Consider the following 26549-nt stretch of genomic DNA (forward strand, 5'->3'; position numbering starts at 1 on the left):
TTGTAAGTAACTAGAATTTCTATACATCTCCCAAATGCATGCATGCAGAACCCTTGCTGATGTCAAGGCACCAAATGTCTAAAAATGTAATCATTTATCATGCAAATTACCCTTCAGCTCCTGCTTTAGGTCCATAAATACCCCTATGGAAAAGTCTGCTGTGATGCGCTCTGTTCTGTCTCGCTGAGGCCTCCACTGAACTCTGCTGCAGTGTTCCTTCTTTCTAACAAAACTTTCCTTTTTCTTTCTTTCTTTTTTTTTTTTTTAAGATGGAGTTTCACTGTTGTTGCCCAGGCTGGAGTGCAGTGGTGCGATCTCAGCTCACCGCAACCTCCGCCTCCCGGGTTCAAGTGATTCTCCTGTCTCAGCCTCCTGAGTAGCTGGGATTACAGGCATGTGCCACCACAGATACGGTGACTCACACCTGTAATCCCAGGACTTTGGGAGGCCAAGGCAGGAGGATCTCTTGACCCCAGGAGTTCGAGACTAGCCTGGGCAATACACTGAGACTTTGTTTCTATTTATTTAAAAAAAAAATTATTTTACACAAAGATATGGGCTGGGCACAGTGGCTCATGCCTGTAATCGCAACACTTTGGGAGGCTGAGACGAGAGGATCACTTGAGGTCAGGAGTTCCAGACCAGCCTGGCCAACATGGTGAAACCCCATCTCTACTAAAAATACAAAAATTAGCCAGGCATGGTAGCGCACACCTGTAATTCCAGCTACTCGGGAGGCTGAGGTGGGAGAATCGCTTGAACCCGGGAGGCAGAGGTTGCAGTGAGCCGAGATAGTACCACTGCAGTCCAGCCTGGGCAGCAGAGCAGAACAAAAAAAAAAAAGAAAAGAAAAGAAAAAAAAGCTATGCAAATTCCCCAGTCACTCCTGCAGATAACATCATTATGATAGAACCTAAGATTGGCCTTTTGAGATGTCTTTTTGCATTTCTGACAACCGATGACTCTACGAGCATCGGCCAGCTGCTCCTGTGGCCCCACCCAGAAGCAACTCAGTACACGAAGACCATTTTCCACACCCCTATGATTGCACCCGAGCCAATCGGCAGCAAGCACCCATTGCCTATCCTAGTCACCCGCCCTTCCCCCAAACTGTCCTCGAAAAACCTCAGCCTCCAATTTTTGAGGAGGCTGATTTGAGTAATAATAAAACTCCGGGGGTGGTGCGCAGCGCGGAGCACCGCACGGAAAGGGGTAAGTCAGGTGGCCACTGCTGCCGCCCCCGCCCCCGCCGCAGTTTGTCGCTAGAAGGAAGATGGCGGGTCTGGAGGAGCAGTTGTCTGATGAAGAGAAAGGAAAAAGCAGCTCGTGCATCTGCACAGTATAACCTGGAGCAGTTTACTCCTGTAAAAATGGAAGGTCATGAAGATCAGGTATTGATAACAAAACATGGCGACTTGGGAAATGGAAAGTTTTTGGATCCAAAGAACAGAATCTGTTTTAAATTTGATCACTTAAGAAAGGAGGCAACTGATCCAAGACCCTGTGAAGTAGAAAATGCAATTCAATGATGGAGAACTTCAGTAGAAACTACTCTACGAGCTTACGTAAAAGAACATTACCCGAATGAAGTCTACACTGTGTATAGCAAAAAAAACCAAAAAAAAAAAAAACAAAACAAACAAACAAAAAAAACAGATGGACAGCAAACCACTATTGCATACATAGAAAGCCATCAGTTCCAAGCAAAAAACTTTTGGAATGGTCGTTGGAGAATAGAGGTTTACAATCACTCCTTCAACCACTCAAGTGGTTGGCATCTTGAAAATTCAGGTTCATTATTATGAAGACGGTAGTGTTCCGCTAGTGAGTCATAAAGATATACAAAGTTCCCTAACAGTGTCTAATGAAGTGTAAACAGCAAAAGAATTTGCAAAGATTGTAGAAGATGCAGAAAATGAATACCAGACTGCCATCAGTGAGAATTATCAGACAATGTCGGACACTACTTTCAAAGCCTTACATTGACAATTGCCAGTTACACGCACTAAGATTGATTGGAACAAGATCCTTAGCTACGAGACTGGCAAAGAGATGCAGAATGCATAAGATGAACATTGCATGACAGGATCATTTTAGTGTGTTTGTGTTAAAAAATTATTGCAAAAGTATTCTGAACTGTCAAGCTGCCCAGTCAGATGGGCTGTTGCCATTTAAGATCACTGTAATTAGTTTGATTAGAGCACAAAGCTTAGCTAATCAACCATTATTTTTCATTTTGTTCTAAGAGGATTGAAAATCAGTTTAGTTTAAATGTCTTACTTTCTGTTAGTCCTCTCTTTCTTACAATGAAGAGATGATTCTTCTAGTTTATGGTTACAAGTTTTTGAAGTGTTTCAAAAATATTTTACTTACGTAACCCTAAAATTGTTATCTTTTGGTTTATGAAATGGTTAATTTTTGATATTTCTCTAGTTGGTGGTTGATGGATTTAGCCATATATGCTGCTAAAGAAATTGTCTACCTTTTCTTCCTCACCTGTTCCATTTATGTAAGGTTGAGATTAGAGGGAAAACATTTTCTATATCAATTGCGTTTTTAAACCTTTCAAGAAGGTTATTCAGCTAGCTTAGTATTTAATTTTTTTTAAACAAGGCAAGGTCTAATGCTGTTTTGAGATTCTGAAATTAAATGAAAACACTTATTTCAGAAATGCATTTAATGCTTTTTTCTTGTGACAGTTACGCAAATCAGCTTGAATTCCATATGTCCCTGAGTTATTTTTATCATAAAGCCACAAATGTATCGTAACAAGGCAAATTGTAATATATATAATCCTGAACTCAAAAGAGAAAAAAGAAAAAAAACTCCCATCTTCTGTGTAGCCGGCCCTACGTGTATAAAACTCTTTCTCTATTGCGATTCCCCTCTCTTGATAAATCTACTCTATCTAGGCAGCAGGCAAGAAGAACCCATGGGGAAGTGACAAAAGGGTGGCTCAGAAGGTCCTATCTTATCTACAACTGCTGCTTCTCAGATGCTTTCGGCTTGAAATAATCAGTATGCCAGGTCAGGGTATTTTGGGGTGTTATGTCCTTAACTCCTTTGGTCCAAAGAGTTGGTTTTACTAATGATTCTACTTGTGTGTATTTGAAAATTGCCTTCGAAACAAAACCCATGCCTTAACCACGGTGTGGTCCCAACTTAGCAGATTACTGTAGGTTTCTGAGATGGGTGGGGGAAGGGAAAGGAGGGGGAGGGTTGAACTTGGGTTAGCCAAATTCCTCAAACGTTTGTAGCTGTAGAACCTCTTTTGTTTTATTCGAAGCATTTTTAAGAGACTAGAAATCGAAGACCTTTCTTTGGGAAGCTGATCTCTCACTCTCTGGGAGGATGCTCAGCCTTGCCTGGCTTGGTGCCCTCAGAGAGCTGCCTTCTGTGGCTCTTGCGCTGGGGTCGGGTAACAGCAGGAAGCCTGTTGATGGGTAACAGCAAGAGAACAGGGGCGGGGGTGCTGGGTCTGGGGAGAGGGCTCCCAGCGACCTGCTTATAGCTCCAGGAACCTTCCAAGCAAGCACAGAGGAGACCTCTCTGAGTAGTGGCCCGGGAGGAGCAGGCAGGCCCCTGGGCAAGGGAATGGGTGGTTACAGCACTTCCAGTTCACTGCAGAAGACAGAAGGGGAACATGGCAAGTCAGGCTGGGACTTGAAATTCCCTGAGTTCATTATGCTAATTTATCTTTGTACACTTTCCCACACAGCAGCTCACTCCATCTCCACAACGCTTCAGGAAATGGGCAAGGTGGATGCTGTGCCTCCCAGTTTTCAGCACTGAGGGGAGAGTTTCTGTGACTTGTCAAGGTCACACAATCAAAGGTCACAGAAGGGAGGGCACCATGGGAGCCCAGGACGTCCATGCTCTTTCTGCTCTGTTTCTCAGCATCGGCGGGTTTGGAATCTTTAATTTGGGGGGATCCATTTGGTCTAGAAAGTGGGGGTGTAGCCTGTGGTTGCCTGGGAGAGGCAGACAAAGCATGCTGAGTGCCCCTGGGAGGGAGGTGCCTCATGCAGGGTCTGGTTTAGGAGGCAAGAGGCTGGATTCATCAACTGTGAGCGAGGCAATTGAATATGGAGGAGGGGGCCCGAGTTCGGGAGGGGCAGAGAACAGATCCAGGAAAGGGGTCCTGGGCCTTGGGGTCCTGATGGGCCAGAGGCATCACCGGTCTGAGCCCAGGCTGCAGTGCAGGCCCAGCTGGGTGGAGGCACCACCCTGTGAAGACACCGCCCCGGGGCTCCAGGCTGATTCAGACCCTGGACGCCCCCTTCCCGGGTCCTCAAGTCCCACATTCCATCAGCTGCTGCTCCCTCTGGTATTGTTTACTTCTCTCTCGCTTTATTTACCCGGTCCCCAACCCCCTCATTATTGCCTTGTGTTATCACCCAGAGTTTTACTGTGAGTAAAACCTACCTGTTTTGTTTCTTTGTTTCACAACTTTCTTAAAAGTAAAAATAAAAAAAAAGAAGTCATTTAGATGTTTACGAAAAAAAAAAAAAAACAGAGACAAGGTGGGCTCCTATCACCTTGGCTTGGAAAAGGGTGGGCACCAGTTACACTCCCGAGAGGCGGGAGCAGAGCTGTGACTCCAGCTTGATTAGTTTACTATGGTAAAGTGTGCGTAGTGTAAAATTCATCATTTTAATCATTTTAATTTATTACTTATTTATTTTTAGAGACAGGGTCTCTCTCTTGCCCAGGCTGGAGTGCAGTTGCGTGATCATAGCTCACTGTAGCTTCGAACTCCTGGGCTCAAGCAATCCTTCCACTTCAGCCTCCTGAGTAGCTGGGACTACAGGAGGGGACTACTGTGGCAGCCAGGTCTCACTAACGCAGGCTTCCAGTGCAGCTGTTTCAGTACTGAGTGGTTAAGTTAAATATTAAAAGCTGAAGAAAAGCCAGTGCCCTTATACAAATGATACAGGAGTTATCAAGAAATAATTTTTAGGCAGATAGTAAATGTAAAGGTTCTCGGTGGACATTTTCTTGTAATAAGAAACAACCCCTGAACCATCTCTTTTCTTTTCTTTTTTTTTTTTTTTTTTGAGCCAGAGTCTCGCTGTCGCCCAGGCTGGAGTGCAGTGGCCCGATCTCGGATCACTGCAGGCTCCGCCCCTCGGGGTTCACGCCATTCTCCTGCCTCAGCCTCCCGAGTAGCTGGGACTACAGGCGCCTGCCACCTTGCCCGGCTAATTTTTTGTATTTTTAGTAGAGACGGGGTTTCACTGTGTTAGCCAGGATGGTCTCGATCTCCTGACCTCGTGATCCGCCCGCCTCGGCCTCCCAAAGTGTTGGGATTACAGGCGTGAGCCACCGCGCCCGGCCGAACCATCTCTTTTCTAACAGAAAAGGTGGCTTGAAGGGCTGGGCCGGCAAGCTTTAATATGCAAATGCCGGCCATTAGAAACTGGGCTCACTCAATATGGCGATTCCCACCATCTTCTCCTTGTAACCAGGAGTACCAAGTGTCATGGCCACCTCCAGATAACACCATGTGTTTGGAACATCATGGCAACCTACCTTTGCATATTAGAGGACTAAGGTGGGAGGGCCAGGTTTTTCGAGGGCTATGTAAATGACTCACCTGGTCAAACCAATCCCCTGGGTCTTATGGAAACCAGACACCACCTCCTCCAGCATCCCAATATAAGCAGCCACTCTTCTGCCACACATGGGGTTTTCTTTTTGTTTGAATCCCCCCTCCCTCTGTCTCTGTATGGGGGAGTTTTCCTCTTCCTTCCTTCTTTCTGGCCTGTTAAACTTTTCGTGCCTTAAAGTCACTCCACGTGTGTCCATGTCGTTAATCCTATCAGTGCGAGACGGAAGACGCTGGTGTTCCTCCAGTCATCGGAACCGTATCACAAAGGCTGGAATGTAACAAAAGCCCACCAAGAGTTTTGCCTAGGCCTTTCCTGGGCCTTAAAGCATGACAAAATAATGAAGGAATTCTTAACAGGACCCATTTAGGATTAAACAAGTTTTATTGGGGTTCTGAAGAAACTCCACAGGCCTCCACAAACATGTTTATTGGAGGTCTGAAGGAACTCCCCAAACCTCCGTGATTTAGCAGGAGACAAGATAAGGGTAATCACCCCAGCACAGCACCCAGACCCATTTAGATTAACTTACTGAGGCTCCTGAAGTAGGTCTTCCGGACTCAGACCGTAGTTATAGATTAAAAGAAGTTAATCACTTATGTCCTTAGATAAATGCACACTTACATACATAGAGCTTAGAAGGTATATAAGCTCTGAAAAACTCTGTAATTTTGAGTTGGTCTGGTGATAATTTCCAGGCCTTCTTTCTGTAATGGGTTACAGAAATAAAAACTCTCTTCCTCCCCAGTTCATCTGCATCTCATTACTGGGCCTCAAGAAATAGCAGCCTGACCCTCGGTTTGGTCCAGGAACACCGCCATGCCCAGCTAATTTTATTTTTTTAAATTTTTGGTAGAGGTTGAGTCTCACTATGTTGCCCAGGCTGGTCTCCAATTCCCAGCCTCAAGGCATCCTCCTGCTTCATACTCCCAAAACACTGGATTATAGGCAGGAGCCACCATACCCAGTCATGCCATTTAACCATTTTTAAGTGTATAACTCAATAGCACTTAGTACATTCACAATTTTGTGCAACCTTCCCCACTATCTAGTTCCAGCATATTCCATCATTCCAACATTCCAAATGGAAATCTTTCTACCTATGAAGCAGTCATTCCCCACTCCCCTTTTCCCCTACCCCCTGGCAACCACCAATCTATTTTCTGTCTCTACAGATTTGCCTAGTCTGGGTATTTCATATAAATGGCATCATACGGCTGGGCGTGGTGGCTCACGCCTGTAATCCCAGCACTTTGAGAGGCCGAGGCAGGCGGATCAGGAGGTCAGGAGATCGAAACCATCCTGGCCAACATGGTGAAACCCTGTCTCTACTAAAAATGCAGAAATTAGCCAGGCATGGTGGTGGCATCTGTAGTCCCAGCTACTCGGGAGGCTGAGGCAGGAGAATCGCTTGAACCCAGGAGGCGGGGGTTGTGGTGGGCTGAGATGGCGCCACTGCACTCCTACCTGGGCGACAGAGCGAGACTCCATCTCAAAAAAAAATTAAAAAATAAATAAATAAATGGCATTATACAATATAAGGCCTTTTGTATCTGTCTTCTTTCACTTAGCAGCAGAATGTTTCTTAGGTTGGTTCATGTTGTAGCATGTAGTACTTCATTCCTTTTTATGGCTGAGTAATATTTCATTGCATGGATATGCCACTTTTATCCACTCATCGGCTGATGACATCTAGTTGTTTCTACCTTTTGCCTATTGTGAAGAATGTTGCTGTGAACATTTGTGTACACATTTTTGTTCGAACACTTGTTTTCAGTTATCAGGAGTTGAATACCTAAGAGTGGAATTGCTAGATTACACTGCTAATTCTATGAGTAACTTACTCGGGAACATTGGTTTGATTTTAGTTGCATAACTCAGGTTCTAATTTTATGTCACCATGCCTCAGTTTCCCTATAGGAGAGGGTGCAGAGGTGTCAGGTCAGACTGGTACCAGAGCCTGCCAGGCAAGGGCCACCTGCAAGGATAGAGAGACTGTGTCTCCCATTGTGCTAGTTCTCCCCTTCTTGTTCCCTGGCTGTTAGGAATGTGCGTGATAACGACCAGCATGGATTCAGTGCTTACCAAGTTCCAGACGCCATTCCCAATGGGAAGTGTGAATGAAATGGCACTTGTCCTTTTACCTGAAATCCTTCCTCATGGCACTGTCATCCATTTTATTTCATATTTATTTATTTATTTATTTATTTAGAGACAGGGTCTTGCCCTGTCGCCCAGGCTGGAGCGCAGTGGCACAATCACGGATCACTGCAGCCTCGACTTCCTGGGCTCAAGCAATCCTCTAGCTTCAGCCTTCTGAGTACCTGGGACTACAGGCATGCATCATCACACTCAGCTAATTTTTAAATTTTTTGTAGATACGGGGTCTCGCTATGTTCCTCAGGCTGGTCATGACCTCCTGGGCTCATGTGATCTTCTTGTCTTAGCCTCCCAAAATGCTGGGGTTACTGGTATGAGCCACTGTGCCCAGCCGTTCATCTATTTGAATATTATTTCAGTCATTTCGTCAAATGTCCAGGTGTGTATGGAATGGCGAGGTTATGTAACAAGGTTTGGCTTCCTGTGGCGCAGACCCCCTTAATCACTGTGGGAATGCTCTTGTGTCTGGGACCCCAGGACTTATGGGAGGGGCAATATGATATAGTGACTATGCTACCTTCTGGCTGTGTGACCTGGGCCAAATTCCTTAACTGTCTATACCTGAGTTCTCCATCTATAAAACAAGAGCAATTTTTAAAATAGGGTTGTTGTGAGGATAGAAGTTAGTACACATAACACAGAGGTCCATGTTCTAACCCCAAAACCTGTGAATGTGACCTTATTTGGGAAAAGAGTCTTTGCAGGTGTAATTAAGTCAGGGATCTTGAGATAAGGAGATCATCTTGGATTATCCAAGTGGGCCCTAAATCCAATGACAATGACAGGGGCAGAAGAGGAGGAGACATGCAGGGAGAAGGAGGTTGGAGTGAGGCAGCCACACACCAAAGAACACCTGGGGCCACCAGGAGCTAGAAGGGGCAAGGAAAGAGTCTCCTCCTGAGTCTTTGGAGGGAGCTTGGCCCAGCCAAATACCTTTTCAGGTTCCAGTTTCCAGAACTGTGAGAAAGTAAGTTCTTGTTGTTTTAAGCCACCCAGTTTTTGGCAATTTATTACAGCATCCACAGGAAACTAATACAATGCTTAAAGTAGGACTCTTCTTAAGGAAATGAGAGTGAGCTACTATTATGTTAGGATTAGCTATGATTTTGCTCCCTGAGCTGTGTCAACCACAGCCCAGAGAGTGCTGGGCCACAGGAATCTCTGGGCCGTATGCTGGGACTATGGGTGGCTCCAGGCTCTCTGCAGCTTTTTAAATGGTCCCTCAGGCTCCCACGCCTAGTGGATACTTCCTCCCCTGAGGATTGACTCAGAATTTCAGAAGACCTCTGGACTCAGGCCAGTTCTCACAGCATCATGGAATATCTGGCTACAGGGAGTCCTCCTGGGAGCTGCTCTAACAGGGGCCCGGGGCTGGGGCTGCAGCTTTAGCAACCTTCAGGGACAGTGGGGGTGTCCATCCGACATTGTCCAGTGCTAGAAGGTCTGTTCTGACCCAGTGTGCCCTGTCCCCTTAGATGCAGTGCCAGAGCCATCTGATTCAGGGCCGTCACCCTTGTCTAGAGCCAGCTTATCTGACGCCAGGTCAGAAGGCCTCGGCAGGAAATGCTGCCTCCCACTTTGTTCTTTTTTTTTTTTTGAGCCAGAGTTTCACTCTTGTTGCCCAGGCTGGAGTGCAATGGCGCGATCTCGGCTCACCGCAACCTCTGCCTCCCAGGTTCAAGTGATTCTCCTGCCTCAGCCTCCCGAGTAACTGGAATTACAGGCATGCACCACCACGCCCAGCTAATTTTATATTTTTAGCAGAGATGGGTTTTCTCCATGTTAATCAGACTGGTCTCAAACTCCCGACCTCAGGTGATCCACCCACCTCGGCCTCCGAAAGTGCTAGGATTACAGGGGTGAGCCACCGCGCCGGGCCCCACTTTGTTCTTGAGGAAGGATCAGGCTGAAATTCTAGGAATTTCCAAATGGACTGGGTTGGCTGGAGGGAAGCGGAAGTTAAAGGAATGTGAGGCTCAGGACTTGGGGTCTAGCTGGGAAGATGGTGGATCCCTCTTCAGTCCAGTGAGTGAGAAGCCCCTTCTGGCTTCCAGCACTTCGACAGGAGCCGCACAGGATGCCAAAGGTCCGTTTATTCCTGTTCTCCGCAGGATCTGCCCTCTCGGGATTTCAAAGCATTTATAGTGTCTCAGTCGTGTTTGCTCAGTGGATGGATCACTGCTTTTAAGACATCAAGTAAAAATGTAAAGAGCCTAACAATGATTACTGAGTCATTTAATATCTAGAATTATTACCCACTGGCTTATTCTCTTTTCCAAAATTTGGATTTTTGTAAATTGAGTTTTCTGAAGTGGTTACATATTTAAAGGAAAAAAAAAGGAGAAAAGTAAATTCTGCAGTCATACGTTCCAAAGAAGTAGGTACTATATATTATTCGGGACTTTCTATGTGCCAGAAACTATTTTATTGATTGATTGATGGAGACAGGGTCTTGCTCTGTCACCCAGGCTGGAATGCAGTGGTATGACCATGGCTCACTGCAGCCTCAATCTCCCAGGCTCAAGCAATCCTCCCACCTCAGCCTCCTGAGTAGCTGGGACTACAGGATCATGCCACCACTCCCGGCTCCTTTTTAAATTTTTTATAGAGATAGAGTCTTGCTATGTTACCAGGACTGGCCTTGAACTCCTGGGCTCAAGCAGTCTTCCCACCTCAGCCTCTCAAAGTGTTGGGATTACAGGCGTGAGCCATCATGCCCGACTCAGGCACTATTTTAAATCATTAAATATATTATCTCTTTTAATCTTTATAGTTACTCTATGTGATAAGCATGATCATGCATCACTTAACAACAGGGATACGCTCTGAGAAATGCATCGTTAGGTGATTTCTTTGTTGTGAGAACGTCATAGAGTGTCCTACACAAACGTAGATGGCATGGCCTACTACACACCTAGGCTATATGGTGTCAGCTACTCCTCCTAGGCTACAAACCTGTATAGCATGTTACTGTACTGAATACTGTAGGCAATTGTAACACAATGCTAAGTTTTGTGTATCTAAACATGTCTAAACATAGAGAAGGTATAGTAAAAATACTGTAAAAAAGATTAAAAATGGGCCAGGCATGATGGCTTCTGCCTGTAATCCTAGTGCTTTGGGAGGCCAAGGCAGAAGGAATGCTCAAGGCCACGAGTTCAAGATTAGCCTGGGCAACATAGTGAGACCCCTGTCCCTAAAATTTTTTAAAAAAATTAGCCAGGCATGGTGACATGTACCTGTAGTCCTAGCTTCTTGGGAGGCTGAGGAAGGAGGATCACTTGAGACTAGGAGTTTGAGATCAGCCTGGGCAACACAGCAAGACCCCATCTCAAAAAAGAAAAGAAAAAAATGGTATGGTATACATATGGCACATGTATATAGGGCACTTACCATGAATGGAGTTTGCAGGACTAGAAGTTGCTCTGAGTGAGTTCATTAGTAAATACTGAGTGAATGTGAAGGCTATGACATTACTATACATGTTTGTATGACTGGATCACAGTGGGTTTTTTACACCAGCATCACCCGAAACGCACAAGTAATGTGTTGTGCTATCACCCTCAACATGTGAATAACGTCAACAGCTATAATGTCAGTAGGTGATAGGAATTTTAAGTTCCATTATAATTTTTTTTTTTTTTGAGATGGAATTTCGCTCTTGTTGCCTAGGCTGGAGTGCAATGGTGCACTCTTGGCTCGCTGCAACCTCGGCCCCCTGGGTTCAAGCAATTCTCCTGTCTCAGCCTCCTGAGTGACTGGGATTATAGGCATGCACCACCACACCCAAATAATTTTGTATTTTTAGTTGTGGGGGTTCAGTCAGGATGGTGGGGAAAACTATAAGCCACAAACCTTCTTGGAAGGCCTGAAGGTTTTTGCAAAAGTCTCAGGATAAGGTTATGGCTGAAGGCAACCTAATCCTTACCTTGAGTAAATAGCTTAAAGTGGGTACAAAGGAAGGTAGAGTAGTTTATCTAACTAGCTGGTTTATTCATGTGGTCTTAAGACCAACCTTTGATCATTCACGGGTGCATGGTAGCTCTCTCCAGGGTGGGGGCGACCAGGTTAATTACCCACAGTGTGTTTACTCACGACCTTTGTCAATTAATCTTTACTGAATGCAAGTCTTGATGGTAAGTCGAGGCAGTGGCTGCTGACTCTGTACAGAACCTTCCTTGGTGTCTGTAAGTGGCACGGACACTTAGCCAGACTGGCAAAGCAGAATATCTATGTGTAAGTGTATATTATTCATCCATCGTTGGGTAAGGATCTGCAGGACAGACCCCCGCATTTAGTAGAGACGGGGTTTCTCCATATTGATCAGGCTGGTCTCGAACTCCTGACCTCAGGTGATCCACCTGCCTCGACCTCCCAAAGTGCTGGGATTACAGGAGGGAGCCACCGCATCCGGCCCCATTATAATCTTGTGGGACCACTGTCATACATGCAATCCATTGTTTACTGAAATGCTGTTTGTGACACATGATGTACTATTATTGTTATTATTGTTGAAACAGGGTCTCACTTTGTCACCCAGCCTGGAATGCAGTTGCACAGACATGGCTCACTGCAGCTTCGACCTCCTGGGCTCAAGTGATCCTCTTGCCTTAGTCCCCTGCAAGTAGCTGGGACTACAGGTATGCACCACCATGCCCAGCTAATTTTTTTTTTTGTTGTTGTATTTTTTTGTGGAGACAGGGCTTCGCCATGTTGCCCAGGCTAGTCTGAAGTTCCCGAGTTCAAGTGATCCACCCGCCTCAGCCTCTCAAATTGTTGGGATTACAGGTGTGAGCCACTGCACCTGGCCTGACTGTACTGTTATTTTATCCCCCTTCTTAGGGATGGATCCAGGTTTTATGAAGCTTATAAAATAGAGATGGCCAGGCATGGTGGCTTATGCCTGTAATCTTAGCACTTTGGAAGGCCAAGGCTGTAGGATTGAGCCTAGGAGTTCTAGACCAGCCTGGGCAACACAGTGAGACCCCCGTCTCTACAAAAAATAGAAAATTAGCTAGGCATGGTGGTGCATGCCTGTACTCCTAGCTAAATTTGGGAGGCTGAGATGGGAGGATCACTTGAGCCTAGGAGTTCGATCATAGTGTGAGCTATGATCACGCCACTGCACTCCAGCCTGGGTGACAAAATGAGACTCTTTCTCTTAAAAAAAAAAAAAAATTCAGAGGACTTTCTTTAAAAGATTAAACTGCAATGATACAGTTATAATACAAAATTAGGTAGAGAGCCTTAGCAAGTAAGTAGTCCCAAAGCTTAAGCTTCATTAGCTTCATGGCCTGATTTGAGGATGGAGAAAATTAGTTTGGAAGAAGCTAAGTTTTTGTCCAAGGTCACACAGCTCAAAATCAGTGGAGAGGGAATTTAAAGCCAGGTCTGCCCAACTTTTCGTCAGCAAATTACCCTTCTCTGAAAACGGGAGTAACACACATATAGCATTCACTATGTGCCACACACATAGGAAGCACTTTACATATTTTAAATAGTTAATCTTCACAACACGCTATTATGTAGGTATTATTTTCATCCTCCACTTTTATATATGAGGACATTGAGGCACGGAGAGGTTAAGTATTAATAACTTGCGGCCGGGCGCGGTGGCTCACGCTTGTAATCCCAGCACTTTGGGAGGCCGAGGCGGGCGGATCACAAGGTCAGGAGATCGAGACCATGGTGAAACCCCGTCTCTACTAAAAATACAAAAAATTAGCTGGGAGTGGTGGCGGGCGCCTGTAGTCCCAGCTACTTGGAGAGGCTGAGGCAGGAGAATGGCGTGAACCCGGGACGCGGAGCTTGCAGTGAGCCGAGATTGCGCCACTGCACTCCAGCCTGGGTAACAGAGCGAGACTCCGTCTCAAAAAAAAAAAAAAAAAAAGTATTAATAACTTGCCCAAGGTCTCACAGCTAATTGACGGGAACCGTAAGAAACAATGAGAACTGGTTTGCTGAGGCATCCAGTTTGAGTTTGTAGTAAACAGAAACTAGAAGATGCACCCTGAGCCTCATAAAAGCCAACTTGAGCCTGAACCTCTGCTTTATGGCTTAAGATCTTACTTTCTAATCCCAACCAAATCCTTGGCTCTCAGCCTGCCTCTATGGGAGTTTTGTCAGGTAATTTGGTTCATATAATTAGGATTTAAAGGAGAATGAGAGGTCGGGTGCAGTGGCTCACGTCTGTAATCCCAATACTTTGGGAGATCAAGGTGGCAGCATCACTTGAGCTCAGGAGTTTGAGACCAGCCTAGACAACATAGGGAGGCCCTGTCTCTACAGAAAAAAAAAAAAAAAAAAAAAATTAGCTGAGCATGGTGGTGCACACTTGTAGTCCCAGCTACTCAGGAGGCTGAGGTGGGGAGATTGCATAAGCCTAGTAGGTCCAGGCTGCAGTGAGCTGTGATGGTGCCACTGCACTCTAGCCTGGGTGGCAGAGCAAGACTCTTGTCTCAAATAAATAAATCAATAGATAAAAATAAAAGACAATGGGCCAGGCGTGGTGGCTCATGCCTGTAATCCCAGCCCTTTGGGAGGCCAAGACAGTCAGATCACCTGAGGTCAGGAGTTTGAGACCAGCTTGACCAAAATGGAGAAACCCTGTCTCTACTAAAAATACAAAATTAGCCGGGTGTGGTGGTGCATGCCTGTAATCCCAACTACTCAGGAGGCTGAGGCAGGAGAATCTCTTGAATCCAGGAGGCAGAGGTTGCAGTAAGCTGAGATGGAGCCATTGCATTCCAGCCTGGGCAACAAGAGCGAAACTCTGTCTCAAAAAACATAAATAAAAAATAAAATAAAATAAAAGAGAATGAATTGTTCCCTAAAAAGATAAGGTGGTAAGTTTATCATAACTCATGATAAACATTTTGGGGTCATAGTCTTTGACCAAATAATTCTTACGGATGCCTGGTCTGAAAAAATCATCTTAAAGACAATGCTTTCTGCATAATAGTGTTAACCATACAGTGAAAACTGGAAAACAATTCATATGTTCAGCAATAGCAAAATGGTTAAGCAAATCATGGATGAAGTATTAGACAACAAGCAAAGAAAGTTTACAGAGAGGTATAATAACCTGGCAGAGTGCTTATGTTATGATGTTAGGCTTTGAAAATAATCTATAAAATTATATGCATGGTTTATCAGTTGCTGTGTAACAAATCATTACAAAATGTAGGGCTTAAAACAACACACATTTATTATTTCAGAGTGCATGGGTCAGCCTAGGCTGGGTCCTTTTCTTCCGAGTTTGTCATGAGGTTACAATCAAAGTATTGCCCAGGGCTGTGTTCCCATCTGAAGACTTGACTGGTGCAGTATCTGCTCCCAAGCTCAGTCTCATAGATTTTGTGTGGATTTAGTTCCTTGAGGCTGTTGGAATGAGGCTTCCCTGAGTTGACCAGGCAGCCGCCTGTATCAGGGCAGGCATGTGAGAAGAGCCAAAGAGAGAAAAAGCTGGCATGATGCAGTTCAGTCTTTTATGACCTAATCTTGAAGTTGACATTGACACTTTTGCTGTATTGTATTTGTTAGAAGCAAGTCACTAACTAAAGTTCAGCCCACACTCAAGGGGAAGGAATTATAGAAAAGTGGAGTACTAGAAGATGGGATGAATGAAGGCCATTTTAGAAGGCTGCCTATTATACAAGTCATAATTTTTAACTTTGTTAAAACCACATGGATAGGATAAAAGTTGGAAAGACATACACAGCAAAATGACTATCGTGGCTCTTTCTGAGTTGAAGGATTCGGATATTGGTTCTTTCCTTCTTAAATGCTTCTGTACTGAATAGGCAACCTAGAAATAAATCCATATATTTTGACCCAACTGACTTTTGAGAGGACAAACATTGGGGAGAAGATACCCTCTTCAACCAACGGTGCTGGAAAACTGAATATACATATGAGAAAAATGAAACTAGATGCCTATCACCATATGCAAAATCAACTCAAAATGGATGAAACACTTAAATATAAAACTTGGAACTCTAAAGCTACCAGAAGAAAACAAAGGAAATGCTTCAGAACATTACGCTAGGCAAAAATTTCATGGCAAAGACTCCAAAAGCACAGGCTACAAAAACAAAAGTAGAGAATTGAGTCTGTATTAGACTAAAAAGCTTCTGCTCAGCAAAGGAAACAATCAACAGAGTGAAGAGACAACCTATTGAATGGGAGAAAATTGCCAGCTATTCGTCCCACAAGGGACTAATATCCAGAATATACAAGGAACTCAAACAACTCAACAGTGAAAAACCAAATCCCATCAAAAAGTGGGTAAAAAGTCAGGTGTGGTGGCCCATGCCTGTAATCTCAGCACTTTGGGAGGCTCAGGTGGGAGAATTGCTTAAGCCCAGGAGTTCAAGACCAGCCTGGGCAACATGGTGAAACGCTGTCTCTACAAAAAATACAAAAATTAGCCAGGAGTGGTGGTAACACACTGTAGTCTCAGCTCCTAGGGAGGCTGAGGTGGGAGGATGGCTTGAGCCCGGGAGGTTGAGACTGCAGTGACCCAAGATTGTACCACTGCACGCTCCAGCCTGGGCAACAGAGTGGGGCGCAAAAAAGAACGTGGATAGACATTTCTCAAAAGAAGACATACAAATGGCCAACAAATATGTGAAAAAATGCTCAACACTAATTACCAAAAAAATGCAAATCAAAATCACAATGAGATGTTATCCCACCCCAGCTAAATGGCTATTACTAAAAGACAAAAAATAACAAATGCTATGAGAATTCTGAGAAAAGGGAACTCTTATAGATGGTTGGTGGAAATGTAAATTCTTAGAGCCACTATAAAAAACAGTATGGGGGTTTCTCAAAAACCAAAAATGGAATTATCATATGATCCAGCAATCCCACTGCTGGGCATTTAGCTAAGGAAAAGAAGTCAGTGTATTGAAGAGACACCTGCACCCTCATATTTATTGCAGCACTATTCACAATAGCTCAGATATGGAATCACCGTAGGTGTCCAACAACAGATTAATGGATAAAGCAAATGTGGTATATATTCATAGTAGAATGCCATTCAGTCATAAAAAAGAATGACATCCTGCATTTGTGGCAATATGGGTGAGCCTGGAGGATGTTGTCACAAACAGATATGATGTTTTGTTTTGGGAAGACAAGAGAGGGTGGATCCCCACACCTGCCTTCCAGAAAAAAAATATATATATAATATATTTTTATTTTTTTGCTTTGAGACAGAGTCTTGCTCTGTTGCCCAGGAGTGCAGTGGTGTGATCACTGTGCAATGCAGCCATGACCTCTCGAGCTCAAATGATCCTCCCACCTCAGCCTCCTGAGTAGCTGAGACCGCAGGTGTGTGCCACCATGCCCAGCTAATTTTTTTTTAAATGTAGAGATGAGGTCTCACCATGTGGCCAAGGCTGGTCTCACACTCCTGGGCTCAAGCAATCCTCCTACCTCAGCCTCTCAAAGCGCTAGGATTGTAGCCATGAGCCACTATGCCTGGCTGAAAAATATCCTTTATAAAGCAAGCTTTCTTGATAAAGCATGCCGCTGGTCATGCTTCAGACTTTCTTGTGAAATTTGTAACCACTGGGGAGGAGGTTAAACATTTTTATGAGGGGTTATCTATGTTATAGGCATTGCTTCTTTGTGAGGGGTAATCTATGCTATGGACATTGTTTAAAGACCTTGCTGCAGAAGGAGAAGTCAAACATTACTCATTATGGCAGTTTCACTTCAAAGTGGTATCCTTCTTGCCAAGCAACAGGCTATTTTCCTATAGGGCAGACGGTGAGAGGTTGGTTAATGGATACAAAATTACCGCTAGATAGGAGCAATGAGTTCTGGTTTTCTGCAGCCCTATAGGGTGAGCATGATTAACTAGATGTATTTATTTATTTTATTTATTTATTTTTTTGAGATGGAATCTTGTTCTATCGCCCAGGCTGGAGTGCAGTGGTGTGATCTTGGCTCACCACAACCTTCACCTCCGGGGTTCTAGCAATTTTCCTGCCTCAGCCTCCCAAGTATCTGGGACTACAGGCGCACACTGCCACGGCTGGCTAATTTTTTTTTTTTTTGTATTTTAGTAGACACAGGGTTTCACCGTGTTGCCCAGGCTGGTCTCGAACTCCTGAGCTCAGGCAATCCACCCACCTCGGCCTCCCAAATTGCTAGGATTACAGGCATGAGCCACTGCACTCGGCCATCCAAATTTCATCTTGTAGCTTCCATGAGTCCCACGTGTTGTGGGAGGGACCCGGTGGGAGACGACTGAATTATGGGGATGGGTCTTTCCCGTGCTGTTCTCGTGATAGTGAATGGATCTCATGAGATCTGACAGTTTTTAAAATGGGAGTTGCCCTGACAAGCTCTTTTTTTGCCTGCTGCCATCCATGTAAGATGTGACTTGCTTCTCCTTGCCTTCCACCATGATTGTGAGGCCTCCCCAGCCATGTGGAACTGTAAGTCCAGTAAACCTCTTTCTTGTGTAAATTGCCCAGTCTTGGATATATCTTTGTCAGTAGTGTGAAAACAGACTAATACAGGGCGCTTCTTCTTCTTCTTCTTTTTTTTTTTTGAGATGGAGTCTTGCTCTGTCACCCAGGATGGAGTGCAGTGGTGCTGAGAGGTGACAACGTGCTAGCAGCCCTTGCTCCCTCTCAGCACCTCCTCGGCCTCAGCATCCGCTCTGGCCATGCTTGAGGAGCCCTTCAGCCCACCACTGCACTGTGGGAGCCCCTCTCTGGGCTGGCCAAGGCTGGAGCCGGCTCCCTCTGCTTGTGGGGAGGTGTGGAGGGAGAGGTGTGGGTGGGAACCAGGGCTGCGCATGGCACTCACGGGCCAGCACGAGTTCCGGGTAGGCGTGGCTCCACAGGCCCCACACTTGGAGTGGCCGGCTGGCGCTGCCGGCCCTGGGCAGTGAGGGGATTAGCACCCGGGCCAGCAGCTGCGGAGAGTGCGCCGGGTCCCCCAGCACTGCCGGCCCACCCATGCCGGGCTCGAATTCTCACTGAGCTTCAGCCACCTCCCCATGGGGCGGGGCTCGGGACCTGCAGCCTGCCATGCCTGAGCCCCCACCCCCAGTGGGCTCCCGCACAGCCTGAGCCTCCCCCGACAGGCGCCTCCCCCTGCTCCGAGGTGCCAGGTCCCATCAACTGCCCAAGGGCTGAGGAGTGCGGGCGCGTGATGCAGGACTGGTGGGCAGCTCTGCCCGTGGCCCTGGCATGTGATCCACTAGGCGAAGCCAGCTGGGCTCCTGAGTCGGATGGGGACTTGGAGAACTTTTACCTCTAGCTAAAGGATTGTAAATGCACCAATCAGCACTCTGTGTCTAGCTCAAGGTTTGTAAATGCACCAATCAGCACTCTGTGTCTAGCTCAGGGATTGTAAACGCACCAATCAGCACCCTGTCAAAACGGACCTATCAGCTCTCTGTAAAATGGACAAATCAGTGCTCTGTAAAATGGGCCAATCAGCGCTCTGTAAAATGGGCCAATCAGCAGGATGTGGGTGGGTCGGATAAAGGAATAAAAGCAGGGTGCCTGAGCCGGCAGCTGCGGCAACTTGCTTGGGTACCCTTCCACGCTGTGGAAGCTTTGTTCTTTTGCTCTTTGCAATAAATCTTGCTGCTGCTCACTCTTTGGGTCCACGCCGTCTTTATGAGCTGTAACACTCACCACGAAAGTCTGCAGCTTCACTCCTGAAGCCAGCAAGCCCACGAACCCACCAGGAGGGACAAACAACTCCAGATGCACTGCCTTTAAGAGCTGTAACAGTCACCGAGAAGGTCTGCAGCTTCACTCCTGAAGCCAGCGTGACCACAAACCCACCAGAAGGAAGAAACTGTGAACACGTCCGAACATCAGAAGGAACAAACTTCGGACACACTATCTTTAAGAACCGTAACACTCACCGCGAGGGTCCACGGCATCATTCTTGAAGTCAGTAAGACCAAGAACCCACCAATTCCAGACACAGCGCCATCTTGGCTCACTGCAAGCTCCAGCTCCTGGGTTCACGCCATTCGCCATTCTCCTGGCTCAGCCCCGCGAATAGCTGGGGCTACAGGCGCCTGCCACCACACCTGGCTAATTTTTTGTATTTTTAGTAGAGACGGGGTTTCACTGTGTTAGCCAGGATGGTCTTGATCTCCTGACCTCAGGATCCGCTACAGGGCCCTTCTTGACTAACCCAGCTTTCCTCCTAGGGATCCTAGTGTACAGTATTGACTTACAACAGTCCAACCTTTGGTATGCCTTGAAATGCCTCTTCCCTCCTTTTCTCTTGCATGACAATGGTAGCTAATAGAGCTTTGGGTCACCTTCCTATGGAGTGTTTATGTGCTATGAGTTATCTGATTTAATTAACAAAACAAGCAAAGTAGCTGTTTTAATGCCCATTTTACAGATGACGGAGCCAAGGCTGCAAACTATAAGGTATCTGACCTGAGGTCACACAGCTATGGAATGGAAGAGCCAAGTCTCTAAGAGCAAATATCAGTCTGTTTTAACCTCTCCTGTGCTTGACCTGGGAGCTGCTCATACTCCTGAAAGACACAATCCTGAATGCCATTATCCCAAATGTTGAAATCCCAAAAGATCAAAATCCCAAGAACATAATCCAGAAAAAAAAGTTATTTGAAAGGTATTTATGTATTAAAAAGGAAATATATTTGAGAAACATACAAAAACGTGATAGAACACTTCATAGGCCAGTTTACATAATAAAATGGGCAATAACATTCACATTTTTGCAAGCATAAACATTTAGATATACTAACAGCAATTGTGTGGGTATAGCAGTTATAAGAAGGACTGTGTTCATAAAGAAATAGATCAAGGGCCGGGTGTGGTGGCTCACGCCTGTAATCTCAGCACTCTGAGAGGCCGTGGGCGGATCACTTGAGGTCAGGGGTTCGAGACCAGCCTGGTCAACACTGAAACCCCGTCTCTACTAAAAATACAAAATATTAATAATAATAATAATAAGCTAGGCGTGGTGGTGGGCGCCTGTAATTCCAGCTACTCGGGAGGCTGAGACAGGAGAAGTGCTTGAACCCGGGAGGTGGAGGTCGCAGTGAGCCAAGATTGCACGACTTCACTCCAGCCTGGACAACAGAGCAAGACTCTGTCTCAAAAAAAAAAAAAAAGAAAAATAGATCAAAAAGAGAAATGCATAAACACATATCACTATGGTTGGTAATTGTGTGCACCCAGCTTTGTAAATATGGTCACCTGAAAGATCATGACGAACAACTAAGTCTTTTGATGAGATAGATAAAAAACCACAATGAGTCACCACCACATATGCAATCTCCCAAAGAGCTGTGATCACAAGAAAATTTGTCTTTCATAAATGTAGATGTACAAAAAGGACATCTCTTCATTTATTAAGGAAGTTTCAACAATTTAAATGTATACACACAATGCTTACACACAGCTAACCTTGTGATAATGCATTTTGGTAGAGTCAAATTTGCAAAAACTGCGTTAGAACTTTCTAAATGTCCTATACAATTTATACCTCCAGTATTGGAAGTGATGTGGAGATGAAATATGTAGCTTAGCAGATTATAAAAAATAATGCTAAGAATTTAAAATAGTGAAAAAAAGAACTATTAATAAAAAAATGTAAAAGAGGAATGATAGCAGCAAGATGGTGAATTAGAGACACCTGGTGCTCATCCCCCTCACAAGAAAGGATCAAGGCAATGAATACAAAGATAAGATTTGTCTGGAATGTCCAAGGGAAAGCGTCGGAGTGCAGCAGAGGAGTAGAGACCAGAAGTCCAGGAGGGCAATGTGGAGTCACCCAGCTGCTGCAGCCCTGTCTCCCTGCCTGGATCGGATCTGCCCAGAGTCAGAAGGAACCTCCCATTGTGTGGAAAAGGTAAGCAGAAGAACCCCACCAGCCCCCTTTGCCACCTCATACACCTACAGGCCTCACTAACCCACAGTCCTTGCAAGCCCAGTTTGGAGAGCTGCCAAGAATTCACGCAGCCACATTGCCCTGGACTAGGAGCACAAGGTGTGCACTCCTCACCTCCCACCCCCAGCACCCTCTGTGAGCCAAGCTGCTACAGCACAACATCATTTTAGACCAGTGCCATCTCTAGAGTGCACGCTTTTCTGGGGGCCCATAGCCACTGTACCTCTCCAGCACTGGGGCTCCATTTTCATTCCACCAAGCCCACATGGGTGGCTGAGTGCCTCAACCTTGGCAGTGTGCAGCCTGGGCCCAGGATTGGCTGTGACTCTGGTCCACGGCAGGAAAACCAACTCCCACTGCCCTCACTTCCAGCAGGAGGAACAGTCTAGGGGTCCCATCAAGGGTGAATCTGCCCTTGAGCTGGCCAAACTGCTGCAGGCCCTCAAGCCTCTTAGGAGCTGACATGTTCCAGGGCCAGTAGAGTACTACACAGCCATGACCAGGACCTAAGAAACAGCCCCATCGTACCCCTCTTCCAGTAGACAAGCCCCTGACCTGCCCAATAGAGCTGCACCCACAATCTGGGCCTGAGAAACAGCTCCATGGGCCAACCCTGCTGGGCAAGCCCCCAGGCCGGCCGGGCGGATGAGAGCCTACATTCTGGACCTAGGAAACGGCTCCATGGCCTGCCCCTGCCAGATGCTCCCAGGTTGGCAGGGCAGTTGAATGCCCAAATCTCAGGCCTGAGAAGCAGCCTGACTGGCTGTCCCTGGCAGACACTCCCCTGGCCATCTGCAAAGCTGTGCACCTTTGTCTTGGGCCTGAGAAACAGCCCTGTGGGCCACCCCCAGCAGATAAGTAACCATTCCAGTTGAGAAGCTCTACGGCCATGTCCTGGGCCTGGGAAACATCCTTGTGGACTGCTCCCAGCAGACTTAACCCCAGGCCAGCCAAGCAGCAATGTGTCTGTATCCTGGGTCTGAGAAACAGCCCAATGGCCCGCCCCTGCTAGGCACACTCCCAAACCAGCTGAGCAGCCTTGTCCTGATATAGCAGACCTGAGAAACAGCCCCATGGGCCAACCCCAGCAGACACATACCCAAGCCAGTCAAGAAGCCAGGCAAACATGTCCTGGGCTTAAGAAATAGCGCTTTGGGCTACTCCTGACAGGCGCACCCCAGGATGAGCCAAGGAACCACATGCGCATGCTCCCAGCCAGAGTAAAAGCCCTATAGCTACAACCCCAGCTCCAAGTTGGTTGATTCACCATGTGCATACACACATCTCTAAACTGAGAAACAGCACAATGAGCCCACAAAGCCATACCGCTTCTGCCACAAACTTTTTTAGACTAGGCCACTGAGAAACAAATGTCACTAGCATGGATTACAGCTGAAGAAACTACATGGAGAATACACTACTGCATCCACCTAGAACCAAAGCCAACTTATCCCATTCATACAAATAAGTATTTCCATACAAAACCTACTCCATAAAATTGGAAGAGATGACTAAGACCCATTCATACAAATAAGTATTTCCATACAAAACCTACTCCATAAAATTGGAAGAGATGACTTTTCCACTAGATGCACAGAAATCAACATAGGGACATGTCATACATGAAAAAGAAGGAAATATGACACCTCCAAAGAAACAATAATTCTCTGGTAAAAACCATAAGGAAATATACACCGTGTCAGAAAAAGAATTCAAAATAATCTTAAGGAAACTCAGTGAGATACAAAAGAATACAGATAGAAAGTTCAATGAAAGCAGGAAAACAATGACTTCAATGAGAAATGCAACAGAGATAGATAGACTACAAAAAGAACCAGACAGATGGGGTGCAGTGGCTCACACCTGTAATCCCAGCACTATGGGAGGCCAAGGTGGGTGGATCACAAGGTCAAGAGATCGAGACCATCCTGGCCAACATGGTGAAACCACGTCTCTACTAAAAATACAAAAATTAGCTGGGCGTAGTGGCTCACCTCTGTAGTCCCAGCTATTTGGGAGGCTGAGGCAGAAGAATCGCTTGAACCCGGGAGGCGGAGGTGGCAGTGAGCCAAGATCACACCACTGCACTCCAGCCTGGCAGCAGAGTGAGACACCATCAAAAACAAAAACAAACAAAAAAACCCGAAAACAAACAAAAAAAACAAAAAAGAAAACCCAGAACCAGACAAAAATCCTAGATGAAGAATTCAATAAATGAAATATAAATACAATTGAGGGTTTCATCAGAAGACTAGACCAAGCGAGAGAAAGACTTTCTGAACTTAAAAACTGGTTGTTTGAAATAACACAGGCAGACACTAATAATAATAATAATAATAAAATAAAAACTGAGGAATAAAAAAGAATTAAAATCTTCAGGATTTATGTACACCACTAAGCAAACAAATATTTACATTATGCAAATTCCAGAAGGATAAGAGAAGGGAAAAGTTGTAAACAACGTTTTGAAATAATAGCTAAAATTTTTTCAAGTCTTGAGAGAGAGATGAACATCCAGGCACAGGAAGCTCAAAGAACCCTAAATAGATTCAATCCAAACAGGTCCTCTTTGTGACACAGTATAGTAAAATTACCAAAAGTCAAAGAAAAAGACAGAATTCTACAAGCAGCAAGAGAAAAGCATCAAGTTATATATAAGGCAACTGCCATTAGACTAACAGTGGATTTCTTAGTAGAAACCTTACAGGCTGGGAGAGAATGGGATGATATATTCAAAGTACTGAAAGAACAAAAACCTGCCAGCCAAGAATATTATGCTCAGATTAGCTATCCTTCAGAAATGAAGGAGAAATAAAATCTTTCACAGACAAGCAAAAACTAAGGGGATTCATCACCACTAGACTGACCTCAAAAGAAATGTTCAAGAGAGTCTACATCTGGAAATGAAAAGATAACAACCACCATGATGCATATGAAGCTATAAAACTCACTGGTAAGGCTGATATAGAAAGGAGAAAGAGAACAGACTAAAATCTTACTGTTACAGAAAACCACCCAACCATAAAAATGAACAACACAAGAGGAAGTAAGGAACAAAGGATATATGAAACATCCAGAAAACAATAAATAAAATGAGAAGAGTAAGTCCTTATCTGTCAATAATAATCTAACCCTGAATGTAAACAAAATAAATTCTCAATTTAAAAGATATAGACTGGCTGAATGGATAAAAAAGACAAGACCCAACTATATGCTACCTACAACAAACTCACCTTACCTGTAAAGACACATATAGGTTGAAAGTAAAGGAATAAAAAAAGATATTCCATGCAAATGGAAACTAAAAGCAAACAGGAGTAGCTATACTTATATCAGACAAAACAGATTTCAAGTCAAAAGCTGTAAAAAGAGACAAAGAAGAACATTATATAATAATAAAGGGATCAGTTCAGCAGCAGACTATAATAGTTGTAAATATATGTGCACCGAACACCAGAACACCCAGATATATAAAGCAAATATTATCAGACTTACAGGGAGAAATAGACATCAATACGATAACAGTTGAGGACTTCAATACGCCACTGTCAGCATCGGACAGATCATCTAGATGGAAAATCAACAAAGAAACAATGGATTTAAACTGCATCATAGGGGCCAGGCATGGTGGCTTACACCTGTAATCCCAGCACTTTGGGAGGTCGAGGCAGTTGGATCTCTTTGAGTTCAGGAGTTCAAGACCAGCCTGAACAACATGGCAAAACCCCATCTCTAGAAAAAACACAAAAATTAACTTGGCATTGGTGGCTCACACCTGTAGTCCCAGCTACTTGGGAGGCTGAGGCCAGAGAATTGCTTGAGCTCAGGAGGCAGAGGTTGCAGTGAACTGAGATCACCCCACTGCACTCCAGTCTGGGTGACGGAGCAAAATCCTGTCTCAAATAAATAAATGAATAAATAAATAATAAATAAAAAAATAAACTGCACCATAGACCAAATGGATCTAATAGACCTTTATAGATCATCTCCCCCAACAACCAAAGAATACATATTTTTGTTTTGTTTTGAGATGGAGTCTCACCCTGACACCCAGGCCGAAGCGCAGTGGTGCAATCTGGGCTCACTGCAATCTCCTCCTCCCCAGGTTCAAGTGATTCCCTTGTCAGCCTCCCCAGTAGCTGGGACTACAGGCACCCACCACCACACTTGGCCAATTTTTGTATTTTTAGTAGAGACAGGGTTTCATCCTATTGGCCAGGCTGGTCTTGAACTCCTGATCTCAAGTGATCCGCCCATCTTGGCCTCCCAAAGTGCTGGGATTACAGGCATGAGCCTCTGCGCCCAGCCACATGTTTTTTGTCAGCACATAGAACAGTCTCCAGGATTGACCACATGTTAGGACACAAAACAAGTCTCAAAAATGTTTTAAAAATTGAAATTGTACCAGTGTTTTATCTGAATACAGGGAATAAAACTTGAAATCAATAAAAAGAAAATCACTCAAAATTATACAAGTATATGGAAATTAAATGACTTGCTCCTGAATGATCAGTGGGTAAAGGAAGATGTTAAGAGTGAAATCTAATTGGTGAGGTTGCAGAGAAAACGGAATGCTTATATGCTGCTGGTGGAAATAGAATTTAGTCCAGACACTGTGGAAAACAGTTTGGAGATTTCTCAAAGAACTTAAATAACTATCATTTTGGGGCTGGGCACAGTGGCTCAGGCCTGTAATCCCAGCACTTTGGGAGGCCGAGGCAGGCAGATCACCTCAGGTTGGGAGTTCAAGATCAACCTGAACAATATGGAGAAACCCTGTCTCTACTAAAAATATAAAATTAGCTGGGTGTGGTGGCACATGCCTGTAATCCCAGCTACTTGGGAAGCTGAGGCAGGGGAATT

General features: G+C 45.1%; 1 long non-coding RNA gene and 1 pseudogene across 2 annotated transcripts in view; one reads left to right on the top strand and one right to left on the bottom strand.

The window, feature by feature from the left end:
* Positions 1-26549, bottom strand: part of LOC134736578 (uncharacterized) — a 106472-nt gene that overhangs the window by 23004 nt on the left and 56919 nt on the right. The gene's annotated exons all lie outside the window — the stretch shown is intronic.
* LOC134736743 (F-actin-capping protein subunit alpha-2-like) lies at positions 1302-2206 on the top strand (annotated as a pseudogene).

Source organism: Symphalangus syndactylus, chromosome 5 (genome assembly GCF_028878055.3).
Source record: "Symphalangus syndactylus isolate Jambi chromosome 5, NHGRI_mSymSyn1-v2.1_pri, whole genome shotgun sequence".
Classification (NCBI taxonomy): domain Eukaryota; kingdom Metazoa; phylum Chordata; class Mammalia; order Primates; family Hylobatidae; genus Symphalangus; species Symphalangus syndactylus.